This window comes from Setaria viridis, chromosome 5, assembly GCF_005286985.2.
Source record: "Setaria viridis chromosome 5, Setaria_viridis_v4.0, whole genome shotgun sequence".
Classification (NCBI taxonomy): Eukaryota; Viridiplantae; Streptophyta; class Magnoliopsida; order Poales; family Poaceae; genus Setaria; species Setaria viridis.
The window spans coordinates 33,655,424-33,669,865 of NC_048267.2; the positions used below are offsets into that span (position 1 = coordinate 33,655,424).

At 47.6% G+C, this 14,442-nt stretch overlaps 1 long non-coding RNA gene across 1 annotated transcript; it reads right to left on the minus strand.

Moving 5' to 3' along the window:
- Nucleotides 1-89: 89 nt before the first annotated feature.
- On the minus strand, nucleotides 90-5,882 carry LOC117857549 (uncharacterized). Its single transcript, XR_004640814.2, has 2 exons — nucleotides 5,176-5,882; nucleotides 90-432 (listed from the first exon to the last, which is right to left on the minus strand). It is a non-coding gene; the product is annotated as an uncharacterized lncRNA (long non-coding RNA).
- Nucleotides 5,883-14,442: the final 8,560 nt, after the last annotated feature.

Consider the following 14,442-nt stretch of genomic DNA (forward strand, 5'->3'; position numbering starts at 1 on the left):
GCCACAGCGCGGTCACCCACCGGTCAGGCACAGGACGGCCACCCTGCCGCTCGAACGAGTTATTGAGGTGAACCAGGAATTCACTAGGATAGCAAAAGAACAAACGCGTTCTGATTCTGAATGGTGCCCATCCTGGAGAGGCAATTTGCAGTTCCAGCCGAATTGACAGTTCGCCACGGAAAGAATTTTGCCTAGCTTACAACTAGCTACTGATATGGTTGAAATAACCTCTGACTGAAAAACTGGAAAATTTATCTGGTATATTATCGATATTACTCGCAAAAAAAAATTACTATGTATACGCTCCCGGACCAAGACGCTTCATTCCCAACTTCTCCAGCCATGCCCTCCTCCCTCGGCGAGATGGCGTCGCCGCGTCGCCATTGGCAATCATCAGGCTGCCCTCAACAGATCACCATGGACCTTTTGGGCCTGCAAGAGGGCAACCAGCAGTGTCAAGCAAATACAAATACAGTATATCACAAGTTACGGTGCAGTCCTATAAGGTGAAGCCGAACCGTGCAGCCCTATAAGGTGAAGTCGGGGTTCGGGAGTTTTCTCAGCCAGATTGGCTAAGATTTCTTATCAGTGCAATGCTGTGGGACAGTCTTTCCCCTGCCGGTCGAGTTTTTTTTTTTTTTACTGGTGAGGAAACAAACGCATAGTAGGAACAGGGATATCAGGCCAGCCGCCTGATCGAACGGTATTAGTATTATAGGTTAAGCCTGATCGACAGGGATACAAATGTTCATGTCGAACACTACTTAAACATGGTGATAGATAGTACAGATTTGAGCTATCAGTAATGACTAAATGTGTTTCCCCAGGAAAATCACAGGGGAACTCTTACAGGAAGCACACAAAAAGAAGGTGCGTGATAGTAACTAATAAGTCATTACACACTCTAATACTTCATTGTAGCAGAAAATCGCCCATTCGGTAAAGTAATACAAACTATTTGTAGCAGAAAATTGCCTATTCGGTAAAATAATACAAAATATTTGCACACATCAGCAAAGAATTAGTTTCCACCTTTGCATTCCTTTTCTAGAGTTTTGCTATAGCACACCCAGGCATTTTATCTCTCATACACCCGAATTTTTTTTATTGCCCATTCGGTGTAATACAAAACATTTGCACGCATCAGCAAAGAATTAGATCTTGCATTTCATTTCAAAGGTTTTGCTATACCATACCAAGGAATTTTATCTCTCATATTCATTCCTATCTATTCCCTTTTTTTTGCTCTAGATCCGGCAACTACTAGGGTTGGGGGAAGGCGGGGTACCTGTGCCCGGCGGACCTAGAGGGAGCTCATGGGCTGCACGGTAGCTGACGGTGGTGACAGGGGTGGAGAGGCGAGGTGGCCCCACGCATCAGGGGTGGTGGGGCGGTGGTGAATCCATGGTTGGGCGGTGGGCCAATGGTGAACCCCTAGTTAGGCGGTGTAGGCGGCAGAGGCGAGCACTGGCGACGAGTTAGCGTGGGAGCAGTCATGACAAGCGGCGGATCTGGCAGCAGGAGCCACCGGACACGAAGATAGCGGTGGGGGCGAGCGCCCATCATCGTTGGGGAGGGAAGGGCTCGAGGATGGCGGCGGAGGAGGATGGGGTGCGGGTGCACGGAGGATGTGTGAGTGGATAAGGCTAGAGAGGGGTGGGAGGAGATAATAGAGAGGAAGAGTTGATCACAACCTTGATTCAGATCCAACGAACTAAGATTCAGGTGTAGGGAGAGAGAGAGAGAAAAATATGTGTGAGGCGGGCAGACCCTTCTTTCAAATTCAGCAAGGCGCATAGTCGTGCCAAGGGCTGATTGCATACGGAAACGATTGATGCAATAGATATCAATTGAAGCTAAAGAAGATTTGGTACCATATTTACATGTCAACAACATAGGTTAACAAAGCTGACACTCTCTCTCCAAAAAAATTATCAAAAATCAGAAAACCTGTCATACCTTTCACAGTGTGTAAGGTAAAATATTGCCCATCAATTTTCAGAACTTTGTACTAATATTCTTGATGCCATACTAGTAATACAGTTTTCATCTAGCCAATATGTACATTTTGACAATCAAATTTTATGAAGTATGAAAGCACTGATTGTAACAGAACGCTGAGAGTGCAGAAAAATATTTGTACTACAAGTTCCTTTTGTTAGCATCTTAAAGTCACCAAATAAGGCAACGCTTTTCAAAATAGTTTGTTAGGACACTCATAAAAAGCAAAGAACAAAGAGCAAACATTGATGGCTATTAAGGAAGTTGGTGGCCCATGGCCTAACAGGGAGGCCCATAAATAGGGCGCGCAGATCAGGTACATGGAAAAGGCAAAGACAATTGGTTCAAATAAGGGCCTTAGGGTCCACAAAAATCTATCAAATCTGCATACTATCTGGTGTGCAATTCAATGCTGTAGTACATAAAATCAAAAGTAAAAATGACACAAGCAATTAAAGTCACGGCTTAGTGATGGTCCATATGAACAATTTGTTGCACTTAAAAGATGATTTTCTGACTTTGTATTGAGAAGTCAAGCTCTGGTTTGTAAACATCAGAAAGCAAACTACAACTATTTGTACTTAGTTTGTTTCAAGAGATATTATGAGCATTGCCTTGTATTTATTATTACTTTTATTTAGTTTGTTACTGGGTTGTAACGATCAGAATGCAAAATTGCAAACACCAACTGTAAGATTGTTATTTCAGTATGAAAACTAAAACCAAAGGTGTTAGTCTCGAAAGGAAAACGCTCAATGATCGCTGACATTCCCCCCAAAAAAAATGATCACTGACGAAAAGGCAATTGAGAAACAGTGGCATTCTAATCCTGATCACCATAAGGCAATGCACATCACAAGGTCACGCTAATTTCATCCCACAAAAGCTTGACATGACGATTGATTTTTCTTTAAGAGGATTAAAACTAAATTTGAGCTGAGTTCAGACCTACTGTAGCAAACATGGCCCCATTAGGCCATAGTTTGTGATTTTGGTGATTGAGTGACAACATAGTTATGTGACTAATGCCTTGTCTAGCATGTACCTTGTAGGTTTTCAAGGTCCTAAGAATGCAAACCAAATCATGGCAAGGTCCAAATCATGGTATTCAAGTTTCCAAGCTATGGTATTCAAGTGAGCAAGCTATGGTATCTAGAATTATTCTATGGTATTCAAGTGTCCAAATGACAGAGAAAAATCCAAATAACGGTATCTTTGATGTGCAAGCATCAGACGAATTGGTACAACTGCAGGTGACTGTCTAAGTCAAGACCAACGGATGTTTTGATGCCCTGTTTTCTAGTAGCTTCGGATGAATTCTGAGGGGAAGGCTTGGAAGACGAAAAAAAACCTATAGCACCAGATGATCCAATGGTAGGCCAAGGGAAGCGCCGGACGAAACATATATACTTCGGGAAGTTCCAGAGAGGTTTTGGCCAGAAAACCATCAGCACCGGATGATCCGATGGAGGCATCGAATGAAGCGTCAGATGAATTCTTGAAGAAGTTGGCCGTGGAGGAGCCAACGGCTAGTTGCACCGGATGTTCCGATGCATGCCAAAATAGACTATCGGAACATCCGATGGTACACTTTAACTAGCCGTTGGAGCAACTGCTCTTTGATGCCTTGGGCTATTTATACCCCCTCCACTCGCCCATTTGACGTTGTTGGATGAAGTTAAAGTGTGCAGGAGTCCATTGAAGAGCAAGACACATCAAGAACACATCCAAACTACCAAAAGTGCTTAAGTGATTCATCAAAGGCTTAGCACAAGCTTAGAAAAGTGATTAGTGCTAGGATATGCCTAGAGAAGAGAGAGTGCAAGGTGTGCCTACCTTGTGATTAGGTTCTAGAGTGAACCACCATTGTACAAGGTGTGCCGGCGCCTTGGAGTCTTGGTGGCTCGCCGACAAGTCTTCCACCCTCCAACTTAGTGTGGAGTGACGTCGACGACTATGTGCGGAGGACGTGGAGACCCCCTTCCTTCATGGAGAAGCTCCTTAGTGGAGACGGCATCAAGGTGATCAAAAAACTTGGCGTGAGCCTTAGTGGCCAAGCCTTAGTGGCAAGTCAAGGGGTGTCCCGGAAGAGACTTGGTGATCAGAAAGCAATACTCTTGTGTAAGTGTTTCAACAACGTGGACTAGTGGTGGCTTAGTACCTACCGATACCACGGGATAATCATCGTGTCAAGAGTTTGCTTCTCCTCATCCCCTCCTTTACATTTCCGCATTTCATACTTGCAACTTGTGTACCATTACTTTCTTAGTATACTAGCTTGCTAGGATTGGCTATACGTTGCAAAATTTATTTTGGGACGAGAATTTCACACTAGATCAACCATAGTTGCACATCTTGATAGCATGATTTGTAAAAGTAGTGAAAGTCATAGGTTAAGATTTTAAGTTGCCTAGTTCACCCCTCACCCTCTTAGGTTATTCCTTACACTGACTCCTGACACGTGTAAAATCGTGTAAGCTTCGAGGAGTTAAATATACCACAAACCAGGCCAAAAGCTCATTTCAGAACCAGAATCTACGACCTAAGGCTCTTAGATTATCGTCTATATGAAGCCTATGCGAAATAATGACACAAGGGCTTCCCGGTGGCTGCGCAAAGGCAGCTAACAGTCCGGTGCTGAACTACCCATTCACCAAATCTATCAAGCATCTGAGCGGCCCAACCAAAAATGTGACCACCAATCTGCAACCAGGTGTTGTTGGATTGTATACTTACAAAGAAATAACCAATCCAACAGTCAACTCAAAATATACAACAAGTACTTGGAGTAGCTCATCTTGTGATCTTCTCTAAAACAAAAGGTGGTTCATCTTGGTAACCCGGAATCCCGGATCCATGAATCTCCCGTTCATGCTAGCTAATTTCAACAAAGTCATGCTGCGAAAGAAGATTAGCTACCCCTCCACCTCCACTTGACCATGCAGCCATGCAGGAGTACACCCATGCGGCCATGCCTATCTAAAGAAATAGCATTCATGATTCATCTATGTGCTTCCAAGAAGCCCCTGAAATGCAAACCTACTTGGAAGTTGGAACTTGGCCATGAACAAGAACAGCTCAACAAGCGCAAGAACAACAAAGACAGCGCGATGGAAATGCAGTGGCACCGGAGACTTGGGACTTGGAACCAAAAGTCTAGGTAGCGGGGCTCACCTCCTCCTCCACATCCACCCCGTGGTGTCGAGGCGGCCATGGCGGTCTCCTTGGAGCTCCGTGGGGCCCATCCGCGGCCATGCTGCTGGTCCTCGACGGCCTTTCACTGGCTCGGGCGAGCACGGCAACTGCTGGGGCTGGGGGCGGCGGGGAAGCGAGGAACGACAAGGGAGCACGCGAGGTGGGAAGGGGGAGGCCCGTGTGTCTCCCAAACAAGGAAAGCGGAGTTAAAACCAAGCAACTGGAAGGGGCAGCCTACTACTGTTTGTGCTCTGTATGGCTGAGAGAGGGGTCCCCTGAGAGAGAGAAGCGAGCACGAGCAGGGGCAAAAGGAAAGGAGGGAGCAAATGAGCCATGGCTGTCAGTTATTTCCGCTGCTTTTTCTCGAGTCTGTGCGCGGCTGCACAGTGCTCGCTGCCAGCGCCGCAGCAGCGCGCGCCCACACGCGAGCAGCACCCCTCTCTCTCTCTCTCTCTCTCTCTCTCTCTCTCTCTCTCTCTCTCTCTCTCTCTCCCTCCCCCGTGTAGTAATACCAGTGTACGCATGCGTGTAGCAACCCTCTGCCGACTTGCCGATGCTGGTTCTCGGCGTTGAGCCGTGGCGCTTCTGATCTCACAGGAGGATCAGGCGGCTAGGCCTCCGAGAAAGCAAAGCATCCCTCCCTTGCCCTCTGGCAGCTGGGCGTGGGTCTTGCTTGTGCATGCCGGTTGCCGGGCGTCGAGGCCAGCCAGGCGCCAGCATGAGCCGCCGAGCAAGATCAAGGCGGAGCTCGGTTCCGGCGTCGCGCGTGCGCGGTGTGCACGTCGCTTTAAAGCAGCAACGGGCAGTAGCGGCGGTAGCGAGTCTTTTCTTGCTAGTAGAATGCCCCCTCTGCTGCTGCAGCCGAGAGTCTGAAGTCTCTCTCTTCTGTCTTGTGTCTGAACCCTGCCGGTGCCGCGGCAGGTGTGGCCCCCCTCCCCTGCCTGCCTTTGCTTGCTTTTATCGCCTGTCGCAGGAAACGGGAAAGGCCTGTGACTGTATGGGAGGGGCCCGAATCCCAAGAGATTGGGAAAGATTTTGAGGGCGACTTTCTTTGATTCTGTTTTGAATCGTTTAGGGTTCAGGCCCCTGGTAGCACGGGTAGGCTGTCAAGTGTGGTTCCAGCACCTAAACCATTTCACGGTCGTGCGACTTCGGCATGCCTGATGAGGTGGTGATACCCCGCCTCATCGAATATAGCAATGGAGTGTAAGGATAGCTGATGTAGCGGGGTGACACCAACATTTCTTTCTCTTTCATTTTCTCCATTTCTCAAATCTGTGTATACGGGCATGCGTAATATAATTGTTCAGGTTGGCACTTTGTCCGCCATAGGTTCCTCAGAAAAAAATGATGCAGGGAAAAGCACGTGACAGGTCGCAGTCACGTACAGGCCGCTCGGCAGCGCTGCAGCTGGCTGCCGCTGCTGGCTTCTGCTGCAAGCTGCGCAGCGCAGCTGCTAGCTGCTGCTTGTGGCTTCAGCTGATCAGCGGCAGGAGAAGCTGCTGCCCAGCGCTGCTACTTAGGATTTTTCGGCCTGTTTTCCCTACGGATGCGCTGCTACATTTCAAATTTAAATTTGTAACGGTAAAAGGATGTACAACATTCAAATTTTGTCGCGCAAACTTAACCAACACAATGGAAGGTACGAACGTACACAACAACTAGTACAATTGCTTACATACACATTACAACATTAACATACACAGCATACACCCATCATTTACATCAAAGAGATTCCCGCCGCAATCCAATCTCGTACACTGGCCATATCAGGAGTAGCATTTGCTGCCACCCATTCGGACACCCCATAGTCCGGAGTTCGCACCATGTTTGAACCTGCAGTACTTACATCGGCAAGGTCCAGCAAATAATTGTGGAGTGCGAAGCAAGCAATAACGAGCTTCGTTTGCCGCTCTCGAGAATATAGTGGAACTTGCCGTAGAATGTGCCACCTGGATTTGACCATGCCAAATGCGTGTTCGACCACATTGCGAAGACTGGAATGGTGGAAGTTGAATTTCTCCTCCAAAGTATCCGCCGATCTTCTGCTAAACTCCTCCAAATAGTACCTGGTATTTCGATACGGCCCCAGATAGCCTTCTCGAACTGCGTAGCCTGAGTCGACCAAATAATATCGTCCTGCAGATAATAAAAAATATTCAACATTAGTGCACCAAATTTTGCAATTGCAGCGTCATGTGCGTAATTAGTCAAGTACCATACCTGCTTGTGGATGAGGGTAGTTTGGTGCCGCCATACAGTCCCGCAACACCGACATGTCATGACAGGATCCTGCTCTTCCCGCTCCTACATACGTGAATCGCATGTCCATATCCACTATAGCTAATACATTAAAGCTAGTTCACCCTTTTCTGTTAATAAAATCTAAACGGGACTCACGCCCAACCTGTACGGGAATGTGTGTACCGTCTAGAGCACCTATGCACCCATCAAAGAACGGTGCATATTGGTTCAGCTTATGATTCACCTTAGAGTAAGCAGCATCCTTTGGACCGATTACTGTCTGGGAAAATGAAAACATTACATTTGCCTCATGCGCCATCTTCCAACTAGTTGTGTCCAAACTCCAGTCAAATCTTTCTCTAATTTGACGACAAGCCTGTTGTGTCGCACACGCCCACACGAACATACCTAAAGCCTCAACAGATTCTACCCCTTGCGACGTTTTCAATCCATGATTGGTAACCAAGATGTCATGCAACTGAAGGAACGCGTCGGGATACATACGAAAATTATCGAAGCACCGCCACCTTTCCCGCAGATTGAGCTCAACCCATTGCCGTCCGGTCATGCATGGCAAGTCAACTGGCGGGTTCACCACAAGACGCTGCCTCCTGTTCACCTCCGCATATGCGGCTGCAGCTGCTGCTAAACACTTTAGATCGAACACGACAGAGTTGCTGTCACTGCCGGTGTCACTGTTTGGTTCCTCTGCACTACTCATACTTGATTGAACCTGTGCATGCACAATCGGAGGGGCATCAGCAAACACACCTTACACATTTGTAGTTGCACCATATTATACATATGCATTTGTTTCGAACCTGTCAAGTGCCAGTGAAGTTGCCTCTCCACCTTACTTCAGCTGGCACAGAATTAAACCAATCCTCCTCCTAGTGATGAGCTGAGGGCCTCCAATGAGCTAATCAACTACCTGTCCAAATGGTTAAGACAAGAGACATCAAAATTCCAAATCACTTCAAAGCAAACTGTTCTGACACAAGTTAAAAAAAGTACTGATCCTGGACGACATTTCACTTCACAGAAATCACTGATCACAACATTTAACTTGAAAGAAATTGCTGATCATGGACAACATTAAACTTGAAAGGAATTTAACTAGCACTAAAACGAAATGTTCAACGACAGGACATGTTACATAAGCTAACATTACTGTTCCGACACAAGTGCAAACATTATTTTTTAAACCCATCAGTACACATCACTACAATAAAATAAAGTCATGCCACAATCACTACTTGTTCAACATGTCCCAGTTGAATTGTATCCAATTCAGTCGGCCCTCTTTCGTTTTCATCTGCGTGAACGCCGTCCGATAATCCGGGTTCTTAGTACATAAATAAAGAGCCTAGCAGTAAAGCGGAGACCCCTCTTGTAGACCATCTTCTTCTATAAGCTGCATTGCATGGACCATTTCCCATGGGCATGGTCAGCACATTTCTGGCTCCTTTTTGCTACACTTTCAGAAAGGTCCCTGATGTACTGCTCCAAGCTGCCACTTCTCTTTTTCCAAGGACTATCAACAGAGAATTCCCGGGCCGGCCGTTTGGAGAAGTTACGAGCACTACTAGCAGGCATGGGGTCCTGGTCCAAGTCCGCTGCATTGCCCTCAGTTCCCACGCTAGGTGTCGCCTCACGAATATCTCCTGCCGTCAGCAAGGTGCCCCTGTCTTGGGGGTCATGGCCATACAACTCATACAATTCTTCGAGGAAAGGTGGAGGCTTAACAGAACTCGGCTGGGACCTCGGCGGGACAGCACCACCACTGGTGTCCTGCAATGTTCAAGGAACAGTACATGTTCAAGGCCAAAAACAGAAATGTACAAATAAGATGACGACTAACTTATGGGACTATCATAGGACGTACTGCTTCGTCGTCCTCCCAGTAGGTGGGATCAGCAGCAACACCACCAGTTTGTGTGTCGTGCCCTAAACCAGATTGGTTTTGCAAGGCCGTCCAGCTCAGGAATGTTCTCCGCAGGGCGTTGAGCTTGTTCTGCAGCTGCTTGCTGCCCAAATGCAACCCAGTCTGTTGGTTGAAGCTGCGGTACACGTTCTTCCATCCCAACTTACTAAGGCATCTGTTGCTCCAATTGAACTGGTTCTTCTGAGCAATGCACAAGTCTAGCAAAGTTTTCGTCGTGCCCTCATCCCAGTTGGCATGGTTATGATTCATCTGAGTACACAGGAGCTGCAATTATATTGCATCGAAGTACGGATAACCAGGAGGCATACAAGTACACAATCTCAGCATCAATGGATATGTTACTTGCCTTAGCAGTTGTCTTGGCACGTTTGTGGCGGAAATTGTACGGGCAGACCGGTGGGGGAGAGCACGACAAAGTGGATGACGATGCCAGTGTGGGCACCATTGGTACTTCCTCGCGGTTGGCCTGCTACTAGGCTTGTATCAGTCGCCTGGAAAAGTCAGTAAAAACAGAGATCAGTATGTACCTGCAATCAACCATAATGAAATACATATTACAAAAATAGAGATCAGTATTACATTCATTGAAACAAGAGCAAAGTCCCGACGAAGATAGAGTTTCTAATGAAGGAAGGTAAGTGGTGATCACGACAGATTGAAGGAACATTTGATAAATGGGAAATTTCTTCTGTGAGTCCTTAGGCTACTTTGTCCAGTGCACCGGCAAAATGGTTAAGTCTTCTCATACATCATGCTTTCAAATCTCAATCAGTTGCTTTGTCTATTTATTTTAATGCAATCATACTAACCATTTGATTTGCCAGAGTAATGCAATAATTTGTAATGTTGGTCCAGTGGTTAATTGTTGCTAGAAGTTGTTGCTATCTTCTATGGTGTTTACGAATGAAATGCATATTACAAAATCGATGTACAATGAACTCAGGCAACTAACATAACCAACCCTATCGCATCCAAAAATGGAGCAGAAGCCTTACCTTGAAGTTCTGGGTGACCTCCTGCACCTCTAGTTGCCAGGCGGTCGGGGGTGGGGGGTTGCTTGGGGAGGGGGGAGCACTGTGAGCGCCGCCGCGGCGGACAGCCCGGATCCCGCCTGCCGTGCTTGGCGGCGACGATGCTCCCTGACGGCCGCGTTGACCCCCGTTGCTGCGACGCTGCGGTGGGTCCGAATACTCCACCGCCGGCGCGGAAGAGGCCTCCCGTGCGGATCTACCCGATTGCTGCAGGTCGACCAACAGAGGGACCCGGCCGCCAGGGGATGGAGCAAGAGGGGCTGACGGTGGGGGGAGAGCGGGCGAGATTTGGGAGCGACGACGGCGGCGGACGGGCGAGCGTGACGGACCGGGCGAGACGACGGATCGACAGATACGGCCAGCGGGCAGCGCGACGGATGGGGCGAGATGCGGGAGCGACGGCGGCGTCGAGCGGCCGAGCGCGAGGGAGCGGGTGACGCGACGGACCGCCGGCGGCGGAGAGCGGCCGCGAGCGAGGGAGCGGGCGAGCGGAGGGAGCGGCGGCGGCGGATCCAGAGCGAGAGCGAGCGACGGAGGAGGCGAGATGCGGGAGCGACGGCGGCGTCGAGCGGCCGAGCGCGAGGGAGCGGGTGACGCGACGGACCGCCGGCGGCGGAGAGCGGCCGCGAGCGAGGGAGCGGCGGCGGCGGATCCAGAGCGAGAGCGAGCGACAGAGGAGGCGAGATGCGGGAGCGACGGCGGCGTCGAGCGGCCAAGCGCGAGGGAGCGAGCGACGCGACGGACTGCCGGCATCGGACAGCGGGCGCGAGCGAGGGAGCGGCGGCAGCGGATCCGGAGCGAGAGGGAGCGACGGAGGGGGCAAGATGCGGGATTTGGATGAGGACGGGAGGCGAGAGGCACGATAAGCGACGGGCGTCGGTGGCGCAGCCGCTCGAACGGCTTAGACCAGCGCTCCGAAGCCCAACGGCAGCCAACTGCAGCGCACCGAATGGACTGGTAGTTTTACACTTTTGCTGCTATCCTCGTCTCCCTAATAATTGTCGAATCCCTAACCCTACCACACAACCACAACACAAGGTCCGTAGGCGCAAGCTGCATGGGTGACGAGGCCGAAGATGACCGTTGACCTAATTGCCGGAAATAAGGACGAAATCCCAAATCATCACCCCTCGTACGATCAGGCTCAAGCATCCAGTGAGATCAAGAACTCAAGATTTCTACCAATGAATTTCATTTTATTGCTTGCAACTTATGCTACCACGTAACTAGGTGACAGTTTGCTAAGCCATTTTGTTTAGTCAATTTCACTTTGATTTAGTTCTTTGACTTCATGTAGCTGATAGATTGTACTCACTCCGTCCCAAATTAGTATTCCTTTTAGTTTTTTTAAATACATAGCTTTTAATATGTACATAGATGTATACTGTTTCTAGATACATAGCAAGATAGATGTATTAAAAAAAGCCAAAACGAATAGTATTTTGGGACGGAAGGAGTAGGGAGTAATCTTTACGAGAAAAGGCTCGAAATAAAGTTTTGGGGGTGACTTTCTAAGAGAATGCTTGATACATTGAGAAGGAGATTGCAAGTTCACAACTGGTACACGTATTGATGATTTCTATGATATACGGACACGTAGAGTTAGACAAGCTCCTATAGTTTTTTCCCCTATCATTGGTTTTATGTAGTGTAATCTGAGCTTTCATCTATATATACGTTGACTGTCCTGTTATTAGAATAATATGTTGATCGTGTTTGACCGACCCCTAATTAGAATTCCTGGCTCCGCCTTTGAGGTGGCCACGATCTTCGCCAAGGCGACTGTACTGGGCATGTTTGTATCCAGTTTGGCTCCTCTTCTAGCTATATCTGGGGCTCCAATTGTTGTTACACATCAGCAAGTACAAAGATAACAAGATGGTTGGTTAGGCCTAAGGTTCTTATATTTGGACTTGGTCCGGTTTGATGCGTACCAGGGCAAACAACGACCCAGCAGAATAAGCAGAAATGCTTGCGTCCGGCCCAGTTGTTTGAGCTAATCAATATGCTTGGACTCGGGAGCTGGATGGACCCAATCCGGGTGTTCAATCGAACAGTTTCTGCTTGCAAAATCGTTTGATTGAAGCCCAGCAGCGAGTGAAAACAAAGAAACGTATTTGTCTGGTCACTGAAAACAATATAGGTATTCTGGAGAAACTATTCTTGTGGGCGAGAAAGTGACGATAATGCCTTTACTGGCCGTACTGCGTCCTTATCCCTTCACGCAAGTATTTTGTTTCAATGCTAGTGCAAGTCACTCGCATTTATATGGATTTTCCTCTTTCAAATTCGTAGACCCTGTTAGGATCACGAGGCTTTTATAGTACTCCTACGGAAATCATATTACATGTGAAGTTCCACTTGTTCCAAACAAGCACCCAGAAAAAAAAAATCTAAGGATCCAGCTAGACATGACATCAGCATACGTGTCTTTCTTATTCCCTTTTTTTTATTCCTTCGGTTCAAGAGGGATCATAATTGAAGCTTTTGTAAAGAACAAGTGGTCATTATATCATGTAAACCAATGAGCCTTTTGTAGTAGAGTTTAGAAAAGCCCAAACCTTGAAAAAGAATAAAGACACACACAACCTGACTCTCTCTATATATGTGTGTGTGTATGGTATTTGGTGGAGAGCCTTAAACTAGGCCAAACAAATCATCAGACAATCTGGAAGGAATCATCCAGGTCCAAGCATCCACAAACCATATTCTGAAGAAACAAGCTTTATGCCATAGGGAATGGATGACCTTCTCCAACTACTGATCCGTATTCCATGTACATCTTCCTAGCCTCTGGAAAAAAAAAGATACATAATATCAGGACTGACCTAGACACTGGCCACACTACATTGCTAGCGCTTTTCAACTTTCAAAGGGCACGCGGAGCTTGTCTGGAGGCTGAAGCCATTTGCTGAACGGCATAGCCTCACCGTCAGAGTGCAGAAACGAATTGAACTGACGCAGCCTAACTCGCTAGCATGTAGTGGGCCACGATTGAGCCTCTGGCTTTAGGCTTTAGCGCACGTACAACAGTTTAGACAGTTGTTGTCTGCGAGTTATGCCATGTTACACATAGATAGCTAAAAAGATAGGTTGTCTATTTAGACGTCTGCAAACTATTTGATTGACCTATAAACACATAAATCGTGATAATCAAGTATAAATTTGGGTTGTCTATTTAGATGTCTGCAAGCATAAACACATAAATCGTGATGCTCAAGTATAAATTTGATCTTTGTTGCTATTTTAGACAGCACTGCCTTGTTGACTCAGGCGGCAATACACCTGCCGCAGCTCCAACCAAAAGCGGCTGGCTGCTGAACTGCCGGATCCTCAAGGGTTCAGCGGCCGAGCTGCCTTATCCGGTTGCCCGGCCGGCAGCAGGTAATGACTCTCGAGCCAGTTGCGTTTAATTATAAGCGCTATTGGAGTGTGATCTGTGATGGTGTTAGGCCAAGAGGATATTTCAATTGCAATCAGGATAGTACTGCCATGGAAAGCCATAACAATAACTTCGTCTCCCCCCTTATACCCCAAAAAAAAACTTCGTCTCCCCCCAAGTTGTCAATTCCTGTGGCGAGGTCAGAAAAAAGTAGCTTGCCGCCGTCGCCCATCGCCGACCGATACATGTCGATGTCCATTGAGGGAATTGACTTGAGTTAATGCGGTTCTCTCTTTTTCCTTCGCTTCCTTTAACCTTATTTTAGTCCTCTCAAGGTTGACTCGAGCAACATTAAGTAAAGCTCAGCCAATCCGCGGTGTCAACGCCAGGTTGACGTTTCAAGAAGCTCAAGGCCATCTTTGAGTCTTCCCTTATCTGGAATTTTTAATCGGCAAGTGAAGGATAAGGAAGCAAACTAGTAATTTGTAGTTGATCTTCTGTGTTCAAGGTTCAGAAAGAACCAAAACTCGTTGGCTGAACCTGAAAGGAACCAGAACTGAACTGAAACTGGCTCAGATTCAGACCACAAAAGAAAGGTCCCATTTCCAGCTGGAACAAGTTATCGCGCCCACAGCTTGACTCGC